The sequence below is a fragment of the Sceloporus undulatus genome, chromosome 4 (genome assembly GCF_019175285.1).
Source record: "Sceloporus undulatus isolate JIND9_A2432 ecotype Alabama chromosome 4, SceUnd_v1.1, whole genome shotgun sequence".
Classification (NCBI taxonomy): Eukaryota; Metazoa; Chordata; class Lepidosauria; order Squamata; family Phrynosomatidae; genus Sceloporus; species Sceloporus undulatus.
The window spans coordinates 71,028,087-71,042,265 of NC_056525.1; positions in this window are offsets into that span (position 1 = coordinate 71,028,087).

Below are 14,179 nucleotides of genomic sequence, written 5' to 3' on the forward strand. Positions count from 1 at the left end.
CTCCAAAGAAGGAGAATCCACCGAAATACAAGGCAGTATATTCCAGTGTCAAACAGCTCTTACTCTCAGAAAGTTCCTCCTAATGTTGAACTGGAATCTCTTTTCCTGTAGCTTGCATCCATTGCTCCATGTTCTAGTCTCTGGAGCAGCAGAAAACAAGCTTGCTCCCTCCTCAATATGACAGCTTTTCAAATATTTAAACAGGGCTATCATCATATTTAGCTTGTCCGACAAGACACTCCATCAGGCTCTTTTGAAGTCCTATGGAGTGGCAATAGGCGCAGCAAAGAATTCATTCTATGTTGCGCATATTGCGTCTACAGAGTCACGTCCAGCAGAGCTGTTCAGGGTAGTCAGGGAGTTGACTCAGCTTCCTCCCACCCTGAACCCTATTTTAGAACCAACTAAGGCCTGCTGTGATGATTTTAACAACTTCTTCGCAGATAAAATCTCTCAGATAAGGGCTGATCTCGATGCGGGCATTTCAACAGGAACAATAGCAGAGGTGTCCAGAGCATCCGTGGACTCCATTAAACTGGATCATTTTGAGTTTGTTAATACCGATGAAGTGGACAAGCTTCTTGGAAGTGTTAGGAAGACGATGTGCTCTCTCGATCCCTGTCCTTCTTGGCTGACCGCCCAGGGTGGTGATGCTGTAATCTTATTACAACACATAATCAGTGCATCTTTCAGGGAGGGAAAATTTCCATCTAGTTTAAAACTAGCAACAGTCAAACCATTGCTCAAAAAACCCTCCCTGGACCCCCTGGTAAGGAACAACTACAGACCGGTCTCATTATTGCTATTTTTAGGTAAGGTGATCAAGAGAGCAGTCGCCTTCCAACTCCATGCAGTTTTGGATGAAACTGATTATCTGCACCCATTTCAAACTGACTTCAGAGTGGGATATGGAGTTGAGACTGCCATGATCGCCTTAATCGATGATCTCCGTCTGGGGATCGACAGGGGAAGTGTGACCTTGTTGGTGCTTTTGGACATCTCAGCGGCTTTTGATACCATTGACCATGGTATCCTTCTGGAACGCCTGAGGGAGCTGGGCATCGGGGGCACTGTGCTCTGCAATCTATGTTCACCATCTGGCCCAAAGTAAATAGCCCAGGAGGAAAGGCAGATGGGGGGGCACTGAAAAGGGAGAAGCGGAGGAGGAGGAGGAGGAGGAGGGAACAGTCCCATTCCCATTCCCGCTCTGCAAGGAGGGTTCAGGCCAAACTGCTGGAGTCTATTGTGACCAGGAGGATTGCTGAAAGATTACTTCCCCTTCCCAGGTTGGGGCGACCTCCTGACCTCCCCTGATTACCTTGCAAAGAAGGTTATCAAGATACAAGCCTCCCAGGATTAAAGGATACTGAAAATCAAAACAGAAAAACACTCCTTTCCCCAACAAATAAAAACTTGTTAAGCTGACATATATATGTATATTTTATTGGTATTGGTATCTAAGTATATGGACTATTTTTCTTTTTTTGCTTCTTGCAAATCAATGTCCTCTCTTATCCATATTTGGAAGAGATACAGTGGGTCCTTGGTATCCACTGGGGTTTGGTTTCAGGATCCCCTGTGGATACCAAAATCCATGGAGGCTTAAGTCTCATTAAATGCAATGGTATAGTAAAATGGTGTCCCTCATATCAAATGACAAAATCAAGGTTTGCTATTTGGAATTTAAATAGTTTTAAAATATTTTCAAACTGTGGATGCTTGAATCTGCAGATAAAAAATCCATGATATGGACAGCTGACTGTATAGTTCTTCAGTTCGTTGCAATATGTGGTTATCCTATAGCCAATTCAGTGTCTTCTGCCTCATCCCAGAGCAGATTTGGGGTAATAATCAAAACTCTGGGGAAATGTTTCTACCATGTAGTATGGAACCTGCCTTGAATCTGTCATAACCTGTGGGGTGAACAACTTGCTATTCAGAAAATCTTAATCAAAGATCTTGTGATTACTATGAGTACTGTGCCTATAGTACCCCCTGCACGACTGTGAAGCTTAGAATTATGAGATTCTAAAAATGAGAGTACAAATACACCTTCCACTTTTTGCTGAGCTTCCTTAGTCCCAGTTCCATATCTCTGGTGAAGGGCCCTTGCAAACTACATGATTTTAACACTATAATGCCACTTTATCTGCCATTAACAACATTCTATAGAATCCTGGGCTCTGTGGATTAAGGCGGGGTGTTTATAATTCTCAGCCAGAGAACTCTTGAGCCTCACTGAAATACAAATCAAGGAATCTTTAAAAGGCAATCATGACAGTTAAAGTGGAATCATAACACTATAACCAAGAATTGTGAAAGAACCCAATGACAAAAAAAAAATCTGTCCTTGTACTACCTCAGGCATTGTGAAAAATAACATTACTTTCATGGGCATATGCACCTCTTTCCTTAGATTTCATTTCATATAGTATTTGGTTTTGAATCTGGCATCACTTTTAGCAAAGAAAATGAGGTTATGAGTTTCCAGTCCTGCTGATATTTCCCCTTGCCTCATGTTTTATTGACTTACTTGTTCTTCCCCTCTAAATTAATTGTGGATGATTCAGCTGCTGCTAAACATGTTTTCATTCCCACCAATTTCAGTGAGCGCCATGGAAGCATATGTTTAATGTTCCTGCTGAAATCAGTGGGACTTTAAATGAACAATAATACAGCCCAGTTACTCTGTGCGGAGAAATATAGTACCACTCGGCTGGCATAAGAGGCATCAAATTGGCCACCACCCACTTAACTATCCAGGAATGAGAAAAGAAAATGCACCACTTTGAGGGGGGACACCATAGAGCAAAAACAGAGCTTAAAAAGTCACCCAGTCTAAGTAATTTTGTAACTTGGAAAGTCCCACAAGGGACTTTACTGTTAAATTCATCAGAAAAATTCCTTATGTTACTCATTATTTTAGCATTCCTTTTTTATTAAAGGGTGGAGATTCATCTAAAATTGTAAGAGAGAAAAAAAACCCTCTAAATGCCTCCTAAATTATTTTGTCCCTGCCAAAAGAGCCCTGGTAGTGCAATGGTTAAATGCCAGTACTGCAGCCACAATGTTGTGAATTTCAACCTGCAGGGCTGCAGGTTGACTCAGCCTTCCATCCTTTCATAGATCAGTAAAATGAGTACCTAGCTTGTTGGGGACAATTGGCCAACACATTGTAAACTGCTTAGAGCAGGGGTCGGCAACCCCCAGCCCGCGGGCCGGATCCGGCCTGGCGAGGCCTTGGGACCGGCCCCAGCCTGGTCCTGCTGCCGATTGCTGCCGGCGCGGGGCAATCGGCGGCAGGACCTCTTGCGCGGGGGCCTTTGGCCTCTCGCACAAGAGACCAAGGGAAGGAAGGAAGGGGGTGGGGGTCCTCCTCCTCCTCCTCCTTCCTTCCCTTCCCGCGGCTGCCAGACAGCCTCGGGGAGAGGAGGAAGGAGGTGGGGGTCCTCCTCTTCCTTCTCTCCCTTCCCGCGGCTGCCAGACAGCCGCGGGGAGGGAAGGAAGGGGCGGGGGTCCTCCTCCAACAGGGTTCCCCCCAACAGGGCTCCGGTGGCCGCAGCGGGCCTCTAGGAGGCCCGGTGTGATCGCCAGAGCCCTCCAACAGGATTCCGGCGGCCACAGTGGGCCTCTAGGAGGCCCGTTGCGGTCACCGGGGCCCTCTAACAGGGCTCCAGCAGCCACCCTTCCCTTCGGCCGAAGGGAAGAGCCAAAAGGAAGGGCCTGGGACAGGTGTCCAAGCCCTTCCCTTTGGCCTCGAGCCCTTTCGGCCGAAGGGAAGAGCCAAAGGGAAGGGCCTGGGATGGGTGCCCAAGCCCTTCCCTTCGGCCTCCCTCCCCTTCAGCCGAAAGGGCCCCTTGGAGCCCGTTCGGCTGAAGGAAGGGACCGAGGAGGAGAGGGCGGGCACACACCTCCTCCTCCCCGTGAGGCTTCGACAGCCCTGAGGTGTCCTTCGGAGGACACCTCAGGCCTGGCAAAGCCCCGAGGAAAGAAGCAGGGGTCGCGCACCTGTTGCTCCTGCCCCTCACGGGCCCTTACTGGTCCCCAGCTGTCTCTGAGAGGCAGCTGGGGGCCAAGGAAGGGCAGGAGGAGCAGGCGCGCGCCTGTCACCCCCTCTCCCAATCCCCCCCCCCTCTAGCTGTCTCTTAGACAGCTGGAGGTCGGGAAAGGGAGCAAAGAAAGCCCCGCCCCCCTGGAGGGTGGAAGCTCCGCCCCCGGCATGCGGCTCTGCCCCCGGAGGGTGGAAGCTCCCCCCAGCTTCGGCCCCCCAGTTGTCTGAGGGACAGCAACCTGGCCGCCAGCTCAAAAAGGTTGCCTACCCCTGGCTTAGAGAGTGCTTAGTTCACTATGAAGTGGTATAGAAATGTAAAGTACCATTGCTAAAGTGCTGAATGTAACAAGAAAAAATAATGACATGGCAACTCATTAAGTTATTTTGCAAATGGGACATCATTATGATCATCACCAAAAAGTAACATGCTTACAGGCAGCATCACTATACTATTTGTAGGATGTTACTTCCGAGCTCTGAGCAAATTAGCAACCACAGAGCTCTAGTGGCACTAATCCAGAGGCACTAATCATAGAATGTTGCAGCAGGGATGCTGCTATGCCACCCAGATACTGAGGGAGCCAATGCACTGATTGCACTGGGGACAGGAGCAGATGAAAGCTACTGTGTTAGGGGTGTTGTGAATGTGTTTCCGGTTTTATAAATTCTAAAAGATCTATCCATAGCATTAAACTTATTTTGGAGCATCTGAACAGCTCTTGTAAAGCAGGATGGGCATGCTCTGGAGCCCAGAGAACAGACTGAGGCAATCTTTAGCTTTTCAGAGATTTTGTAGGGCCACAGTGCACCATTATGGCTTCCATTTGGGATGAGCAAAAGTGATGTCAGTTGCCTTTGAGGGGAAGGATCTTGCTGTTTAAAGGTGGAGGACCCACCAAAACAGCATTATAGAGCTCTCTGAAGCTATATGCAGTATTTTTTTTCAGCTGAAAATTTAAATTATTGTAGTAGTTGGAGGAATCTGCAAGGTCCTAAGCACCATATTACAAAAATGTTACATGTTCAAGGAAGCCTTTTTCTGCATGTGCACTATGCTGTAGGACTTACCTTTGGTGCATCTGTGGCTGAGCATAAAATCTCATGCTCACCTATGATACAGTACACTTAATAATATTGACTTTTAAAGTTACATATTTGAAGGCATTCCAAGTGAGAAGTTTCTTGGCTCATTAGACTTTATTAACAGTTCAAAACTTTATAGTAAGATGAATTGCACAATATACATTTATTTCCCAGTCATTGTTATTGAGCTTATATAGCTGTTTTGCATGCAAAGAATATAGATTTGTCTATTTTCTCCTCCTCCTCCTTCTTCTTGGAAGTTTCACAACATACTTTCTCATCCTGGGAATTATTTTTTTCATTATTATTGGAAACATTTTTCCCCTGAGAAACCTCTTGACCAATGTCCAAGCCCTTCACCTAACACACACACACACACACACAGTATTTTTGCCTCTGCCATCTCCCCCCAAAAAGTTATGTTACTATACCTCTACATTGCACAAAGCTTTGTTTCTTCCTCAGCTGCCAGCCTAAAGTCCTTTTCACATATGCCCTAGTCTGGTGGGATAACACAGATTTCACATGGAGCAGCTAAATGGAAGGAGGCAGTTTCAAATCCAGGATATAACTGCAGCTCAAATTGGGAACTGTTACACTTTAGACCACAATACCCAGAATCTACCAGTCCGCATGGCAGCATCTTGGATTCTGGGGCTTATATTTCCAACAAGCAACATTTCCTAGCTCATCTCGTGGATCAATTCATCTTATTAATGCAAATTGGGAATCAAGATGAATATTTAGACCCATGTCTGGGGCAGAACAACACAGTGGTGCAAAACACAGTTTCTGCCTGATGTTCTGCCAGCAATGCACTCAGCAAACCGACCTCCCTTCTTATCCCTTGTTGACAAGATTAATATCAGGCATTTTGTCTGAAATGGAACTTCAATTCAGGCCCATTTATCCTCTTTCCCATTAGCAAGACATTCTGTGAGCTCTTTATCAAGAGCTGGCAGATGGGTGCTGTATTTATCATGGTAGCTCAGGAGCTCATTCAACTCTGGGGAAACAGCAGAGCCTGTGCGGGAGACGGACACATGGGGACAGAAAGTTCCTACTCCTGGAGAAGCAGCAAAATACCATCCCTGCTGAGATTTCAGTCAATCTAGCCAGCAGCTGGATAGGAGATTCTGGGAGATATAGTAGAACAAGTATCTTTTCCAAGCTCTGGTGCATATGTGTAGAACATCAATAGCACGAACTGTGTCCCCTCACCCTTGGAAGTGAGTGGAGGGGAGCAGGACTCTGCATGCAGCAACTAAAGAAGACAGAATAGATGGTTGCCTTTCTTCATACTGCTAGTGTGTCTGTGGTCACATATTTTTATTCTCTCTTCAAAGCTACTAGCTAACAGCATACTCTCCATCTCTCTCCAGTCCTGGACAGCTTCAGTTTTCTGAGCATTACTCAAGGGAGCCTCTCATATTCCAATAGTACTCATATTTTAAAAAAACAGCTATACCCCCCCCCCCTTTGAAAGATGTGATACTGTTCATGGCAAGCCCAACACAGATATCACAGATCACACACATCACACACCTGCTGAAATTGTAAATATTATATATCTCAATGTCTTGTACTTGTGATTCAGTAGTTTTAGAGTGATACTAAAAACTGTAAGCCAACACTTCCCCTCTGCCAGTGCCCTGTCATTAAGAGCATTATTGTAAAGGCACTAGATGATCTCTCTCTCTCTCTCTTTCCACACACACACACACACACACTTTCCTCTCATATGCATACATCCGTATACAGCTGATTTGTGATGTGAATGCACAGCTGGCTTTTCTTCTGACTCACAGAAAAAGGGTGGGGGATTATGAATGCTCTTCATGAGAGGGAAGTATAGAGCAACTGCTGTTTTATCACTGCCTATCTAGGAAGAGTAATGGAACAGGAGAGGAATTGTTAGAAGCAGGAGTTGTTTAGTAGTCTACATGAATAGACTACTCTTGCAGAGGGCGGTTCTGTTAAAAAGCAGATGCTGTCAAGTTATTTCCAACTTATGTTGATCCTAAGGCAACCTATCATGGAGTTTTCTTGGCAATAGTTGCTCAGAAGGAGTTTGCTTTTACCCTCCTCTGAGGCTGAGAGTGTGTGACTTGCCCAAGATCAGCCAGCTGGTTTCCATGGCTGAGATTCAAAGCCTGGTCTCCAGAGTTGTAGTCCAATGTTCAAATGACACCACCACATTGGCTCTACTAGATGAACATTTTTACTCTCTTACTCTTTCTTACATATACACAGAAAGATTATTCTTTCTTACATATACACATGGAAATGGTGCAGTGAAAAACTTTGGCTCTACTGTATGGTAGATAGAAAGGAAATTAAGGAGTTTATCACATGGGATGGATCCCGTGCAGAAACGGGATTTTAAAATCCGGAGGAAACCCACAAAAGCAGGTTGGTTTTCAGACACATGGGGGTTAATAAGCAATAAGGTGACATTAATCCCAATAGAATGTTGACAAACCCTGCTCCTTTTTACTTTTGGGATTTTCCAAAAGGAAAAAGGAGCAGGTTTTGTCTACTTTCCATTCAGGTTAATGTCACATTAATGCTCATTAACCCTTATGTCATCTGAAAATCTACCTGCTTTTTTCCAGTTTAAATTCAGTTTCTGCACGAGATCCACCCTGTGTCATAAACTTCAGTTATATTAGTTTGAAAAAGAAAGGCATTCTGAATCATCCAGTCATTTTTGTGAGTGGACAGACGTGTGATTCTGAACATAACAAGCTGCAAATCATTGTTATCCATAGGAGCCCTATATCATGTTTTAGCTCAGTAGGGCAGCACATCACAGAGGGATTAATCTTGGTTCAGTCTCCCAGAAAATGATCTAGGAAAGGATACATGAGCAGTGAGTCCAGTGCTGTTTATTAAATGCATTTATAGGCTACCTTTATTACAAGGAACTGAAGGTGTATGTGGTCCCATTTTATCTTCACAGCCCCTTGTGCATGTGGGAAGAGCCATACCCCCTGTGCATTGGTCAGCTCATGCATTGTCTTTTACAGTACTTACTGTCAAGAACAGATGTGGATTAGACTAGAGTTAGTTTCTGTGCACAATGAATCATTTGAAAAAAGCTGTCAAATAGTGGTAGTACCCAAAATCTCAGACCCAGTGGGTACAATAAATATAACACTGATTTGCAGCTTGTTATGTTCAGAATCACATGCCTGTCCACTCACAAAAATGACTGGATGATTCAGATAGCTACAAAGACTGATCATGCACCTCTCTTCTAGCTATGAATGGGATATTTAGAATTTTTCAAGGATATGTTGGAGGGATTGTCAAGAATTTGTACTTATATTTGTGTGTAGTGGGGTTGTAGATCTGTAAAGAAATTTTGGCAATTAATATTTAAAAAGATAAAAGAGATAACAGAAACTGAGTTAGAAATATGCCCAAAGATAGCATTATTGTCTATATATGGTAAGATCAACTGCACCCAGGCTATGAAGGACTTCATTACAAATTTACAGACTGCAGCAACACTAATTATAGCAACAACAACAAAAGGAAAGTTCGGGGAGATCTACAAATATAAGAATGGTACAAAGAAGTATGGCAAATGGCAATTAATGATATGTTAACATGTGAAATTAAGGTTAAAAAAGAATAATGAAAAGGAATGATTTTGAAGCAATATTGAAAATATTTGTACAAAAGACTTTACTGCTGTTATTAATGATAGAGATGGTTTTTTAACTAAAATTATTATTGCTGTTGTTTTTTTATTGACTATTTTTGAAGTATTTTAGGATGTAATCCCACCTCAATCAAACTGGGAGAGATGTGAAATATAAATAAACTATTTATTACTTATTATTATTTAGTAAAAGAGGAAGGTGGTTTGCCTCCACAGGAAGAATTACAATTTTGGAGGGTAGAACAACATGAAGATATTAGGTTCTGGTGACGGGGAACACTTGATTATAAAGATAAAGTTAATTAGAGATAAATTAATAGTATTGCATTTTAATGAAATTATGAATAGTATATGTTGAAAAAAAGAGAAATAAGAATGAAGATATCAATAATAATTTTATGTGTTTTTTATTATTGGTTTAGTTAATATTAAAGGGTTTAATATGAATAAAAATTAAGTTAATTAAGAATAGATCATTGTGATTTATAACATATTGTATATGGAATACTGTGTATAAAATATTTTGAAATATTATTTTAATCATGTTATAATATTAATAATGAAAAATAGAATATTGCTCTGTAGGACAAAGGGATTGGGTTCTTCTAGTTCACCATTAGGAGATGGGAGTCTATCTTCACATAATATTGCCTCCTATGACTTACAGGAAACTGATGAGCTTCTGTCTGTGGACCGTGGACCATTTTGCTAAAAGTGGTGTGACTGCTTGATAATTTTTTTTAAAAAAAATCTGGCATCACAGTGTAATTTTATCACTGCTGTGCATTAAGTCAGTGCCTTTTATCGGTGCCACTGGTAAACAATCACACTTGCCCACTGGTGGTGGCTTCCAGGACTAACAACATATTTTCTGTTGCTATGTTAGATTTTCATACAAGTAGGGTTTCAGAGACTGTCTTTCCATCATTAAAGCCCAAATTATTCCCCTGAGCTATTTTGGAAGAGAAACTATAATAACTGAGGGGCTGTACAACTGAGGGATTGATCTTCAGCTAGATCAAGGCTGCAGCAACCTCATGCCACTGCCCTGATCCGGTCTTCCAGGCACACAAAAAAGAGGTACAAAAAGTCACTCCTTTTTGCACCCTTGAAAGAGCACCATAGCTGTGGTGGTGCGGCTATATGGTGCTCCTTTGGTGCTGCGTCATCTGGACACAATGCCAGAGGTGTGTCATGATACTATGCACCATCTGGAACCATCAGGGTGCCCTGGGGGAACAGAGTCGGGCATATGTTGTCAGGACGCTGCGCCCTGAAGCTGCCCCCAGGCCGGCCTTTCAGGCCAGTCTGTACAAGGCCTATGTATACTATTTCAAAACATTGTTATTTTGGATTAGTATAGCCACAAGATGTCACTGTTGTGTTACCTGTATGAACTCATTCAGGTACAATGCACATTCATTTGGCTGGTACTGTGAAGGCTGCTTTTTATATCACTAAAGGACCATTTTAATATAGGACTTGGGGGCATGTGGGAAGAGCCACACCATGCCTCCTTACCAGCCAAAATTAGGCTCCTTCCACAACTTAGTAAGTCTGAATAGGGCTATATTCAACATGCACTCAGGTGCAAAGCTCAGGCATGGATGATTTTTAAAAATGGCTTCCTTGAGGAGGTTATTCCTTCATGTCTCACCTTAGGGTCTGGAAGTTCTCCCTCCAAGAATTTAGGCTATCACTTTATGAATCTCACCATCTTTCATGACTATCAGCTAGAACATTATTTTTAGCAGCATTAAAGAAAGAAGTGACACATGTCGGCTTGATACCTATAACAGAGATTGGGGTTTTTAACTCCCTAAAAGAAACTCTGGTTCAGAATTCTGTTAATAGATTTCAGTATAAAAATGGGAATGTAGGGATCTGGTGGCACCTTTAAGGCTAATTTATTTGAGCATAAGCTTTTGTGAATTTCAATCCACTTCTTCGTATGCACTGACTATCAGTATATTTGAGGATATGGGCTGAAATTCATAAACATTCACGCTAGAATCAAATAATTATAAAGTTGGAAGTAATTTCAAGGCCCACACCATCCAACTCCCTGCCATGCAGAAATCCAGTTAAAGCATTCTAAGAGATGGGGAGGAATGAGATTTAAAAATCTCAAATGAGGGAGAATCCACATTTCCCAGGGCAATCTGTTCCACTGTTGAACAGCTCTTAGCATCAAACGTCCTCCTTAATGTTTAGGTGGCTCTCCTTCCTTGTAATTTGAATCCATTCTGGTCCTTGTCTTTGAAGCAGCAGAAAACAAGTTTGCTGTATCTTCTACCTGACCACCTTTCAGATATTTAAAGATGGCTACCATATCAGTTTCTAGTCTTCTCCTCTCTGAGCTAAATATCCCTCAGCCATTACTGATAGGGGTTGGTTTCCAGACTTTGTACTGCCTCAGTCAACACCTTCTAGACAGATCAAACTGTGATGCTCAGAACTGCAGTGTTCCAGGTGAGGTCTGAGTAAAAAATGGTGCTACTTCTTTCCTCAACCTGGACATTAAATTCCTATTGATGCAGCCTAGAATTTCACTGTTGTTGTTTTTTGCCATTGTGTTACATTTATGACTCATATTTAGTATGCAGTCTGTTAAACCCGCTTGATCTTTTTCACATATACTATTGTCAAGCCAGGTATTACCCATCATAATACTATGGAGTTTATCAGACGCGAGTTTTTGGACCCTCAATTCCACTAAGGATGTGAAACAAACGTTGCAAAATGACCGTTTAACACGATGTTCTACCACATTGCTTGCTTTTCTGTCAATTTCCCGAAACGTTGTGTTAGCACTACAATTGCGCAATAGTTGCGATTTGCGTGATGCGAAACCATGCATAGTGGAACCTTTTACTACACCACGCCTTCCTTTTGTCTTGAACATTTTGCATCAACATATTTGCGCATGCTCCTTGGAGGTTTTGGTGGCATCCTGACCTTTGTGCTTCCGGGGGAGAGAGGGGAGAAGCCCCTTCCAGTTTCTAGCCTTCTATGTATTCCTTCAGGACAGTACGAGGCAGGAGTGGAAGGCTCTTTGGGGCTCCTTCAATTTCTAGCCTCCTAGGTGTTCATGCAGGGCAGAGGAACGGGGCTGGAATGGATGACCTTTTAGGGTCCTTTTAATTTCTAGCCTCCAACGTTTTCCCTCAGGACATAATAAGGGGCTGGAATGGATGACCCTTTGGGGTCCCTTCAATTTCTAGCCTCCTAGGTGTTCTTGCAGGGCAGAGGAATGGGGCTGGAATGGATGACCCTTTGGGGTCCCTTTAATGTCTAGCCTCCTATGTATTCCTTCAGGACAGAGTAGAGGGCAGGAGTGGAAGGCCCTGTGGGGTCCCTTTAATTTCTAGGATCCTACGTGTTCCTGCAGGACTGAAGAAGGGGCTGCACCAAATGACCCTTGGGGGAATCCCTTGCATACATTAGTTGTACGTACCCCCCACTCCCATCCCCCTCCCCCAGGGTTGTCCTGAAAAAGGAAGGCCACCAGAAGGGAATGGGGTGAAAAAGCAGCTCAGCATCATGGGAACTTTGCAATCAGTAACATTTGCGGTGCTTTGCTTTGCTGCCTACCACACCAAACCATTTCGCAACGCATTCGCAAGGGTAACGGGAGACAAAGGCCTGATTTCCCTTTTTTCCCGTAGTGCCCAAAAAGAGGAGGAATGACGCTAAAACTACGGGAGCATTGCGCAACGGGCTCCCATAGAAATGAATGTCGTCTGGAAGAACATCGCGCTATCATGTTATTGCGCAATTTTGGTGGTGCAAACATTGCACGATAGGCAGGAAAAATTGCCAAAAACTTGCGTCTGATAAACTCCTACGTGTGCTTTTCATGTAGTACCTAACATCTGTTGGTGGTGGTGTGTGCCTTCAAGTCATTTCTGACTTATGACAACCCTATCATAGGGTTTTCTTGGCAAGTTTCTGCAGAAAGGGTTTGCCACTGCTGTCTTCTGAGTTTGAAAGAGTCTGAGACAGTGGGATTCCATGCCTGAGCTGAGATTAGAACTATGGTCTCCCAGTGTCCTAGTCTTAACACCCAAACCATAACACACTGATCCCCTTACATTTGTACCTGTTGGAATACATTTTGTTAATTTTGGCCCAGCTTTACAATCTGCCAAGATCTTTAGGAATGGTGATCACTGTCATGTGCCTTCAAGTCATTTCTGATTTATGGTGACCCTAAGGCAAACCTATCATGTGGTTTTCTTGGCAAGATTTCTTCAAAAGTGTGCTGTTGCCTCCTTCTAAAGTTGAGAGAGTGTGGCTTGCCCAAGCTCACCCAGTAGTTTTCCATGGCCCAGAAGAAAAATGAAATAGCTATTCCTCCTAATTTGATGTACTTTGATAAATATGCTCTCTATTTTATCAGTCAAGTCATTTATACAGCCATTTTGAATAACAGTGAATCCAGAACAGAACCCTAAAGCAGCCCACTTGCATTTCACTCCAGGATGCAGAGGAACCATTGGTGAGCAGTCTTTTGAGTTCAGTTGGTCAACCAATTGCAAAGCATACACACCATTCCCCTGATTTACCAAGCTTGTAACTTAAAAAAATGTTCTGGAATGACTTGGTTTTGAGAAACCCATGCTAGTTCTTAATAATCTGTGTGCCACCTTGAGGCATTTAGATAGAAGGTGGGATATAAACATCAGTCAGTCAGCCAATCCTTTATTATAGTCAACAAACCATAAGGCATGGTGGTGGTGATGATGATGATTATGATGATGATGATACTTAAAAATAAATAAAAATCCCAACAATTATATACATCTTACACACTTATAAACAAAACTGTGAGTACTCCATATTGAGAACTGAGAACAAACCATATTAAAATAAAATAGTGGGATATAATTAAGTGCAAATACATACATTTTAAAACAGCCTTGTAAAATATGTTTAAAATTAATTACAAAACAAATATGATTAAAACATATAAAATATTTGACCTAAATATATATCAAAACTGTGCAACCATATTACTAGTAAGCAAACTTAATATCCCTCCTACTCCTAGAACTATGACTGCCATTTAGCACTTCGTATGTTTGGACCAGAAAGGGCATCCTTAAATTATTCATGTTTCTGGAACATGGCCCTTCAAGTTTTGGCAACAGAGAAAAAAACAGTACTCTGGTACCCTTTTTTTTAGTATCCTCTAGGAAATATATCAGACATCATTCTAAAACTCTTCCTGGGAATTTGCTTAAAAGAGGTGTAACCAGTCTTTATCTATCATCTTTATATAATGTGCAGTACAAGACTACATGGGATAAATATTCTAATCCCTTCCCCCAAGGCAGCCTTTCTCAAATAGTGGGGCGGGCCCCCCAGGGGGG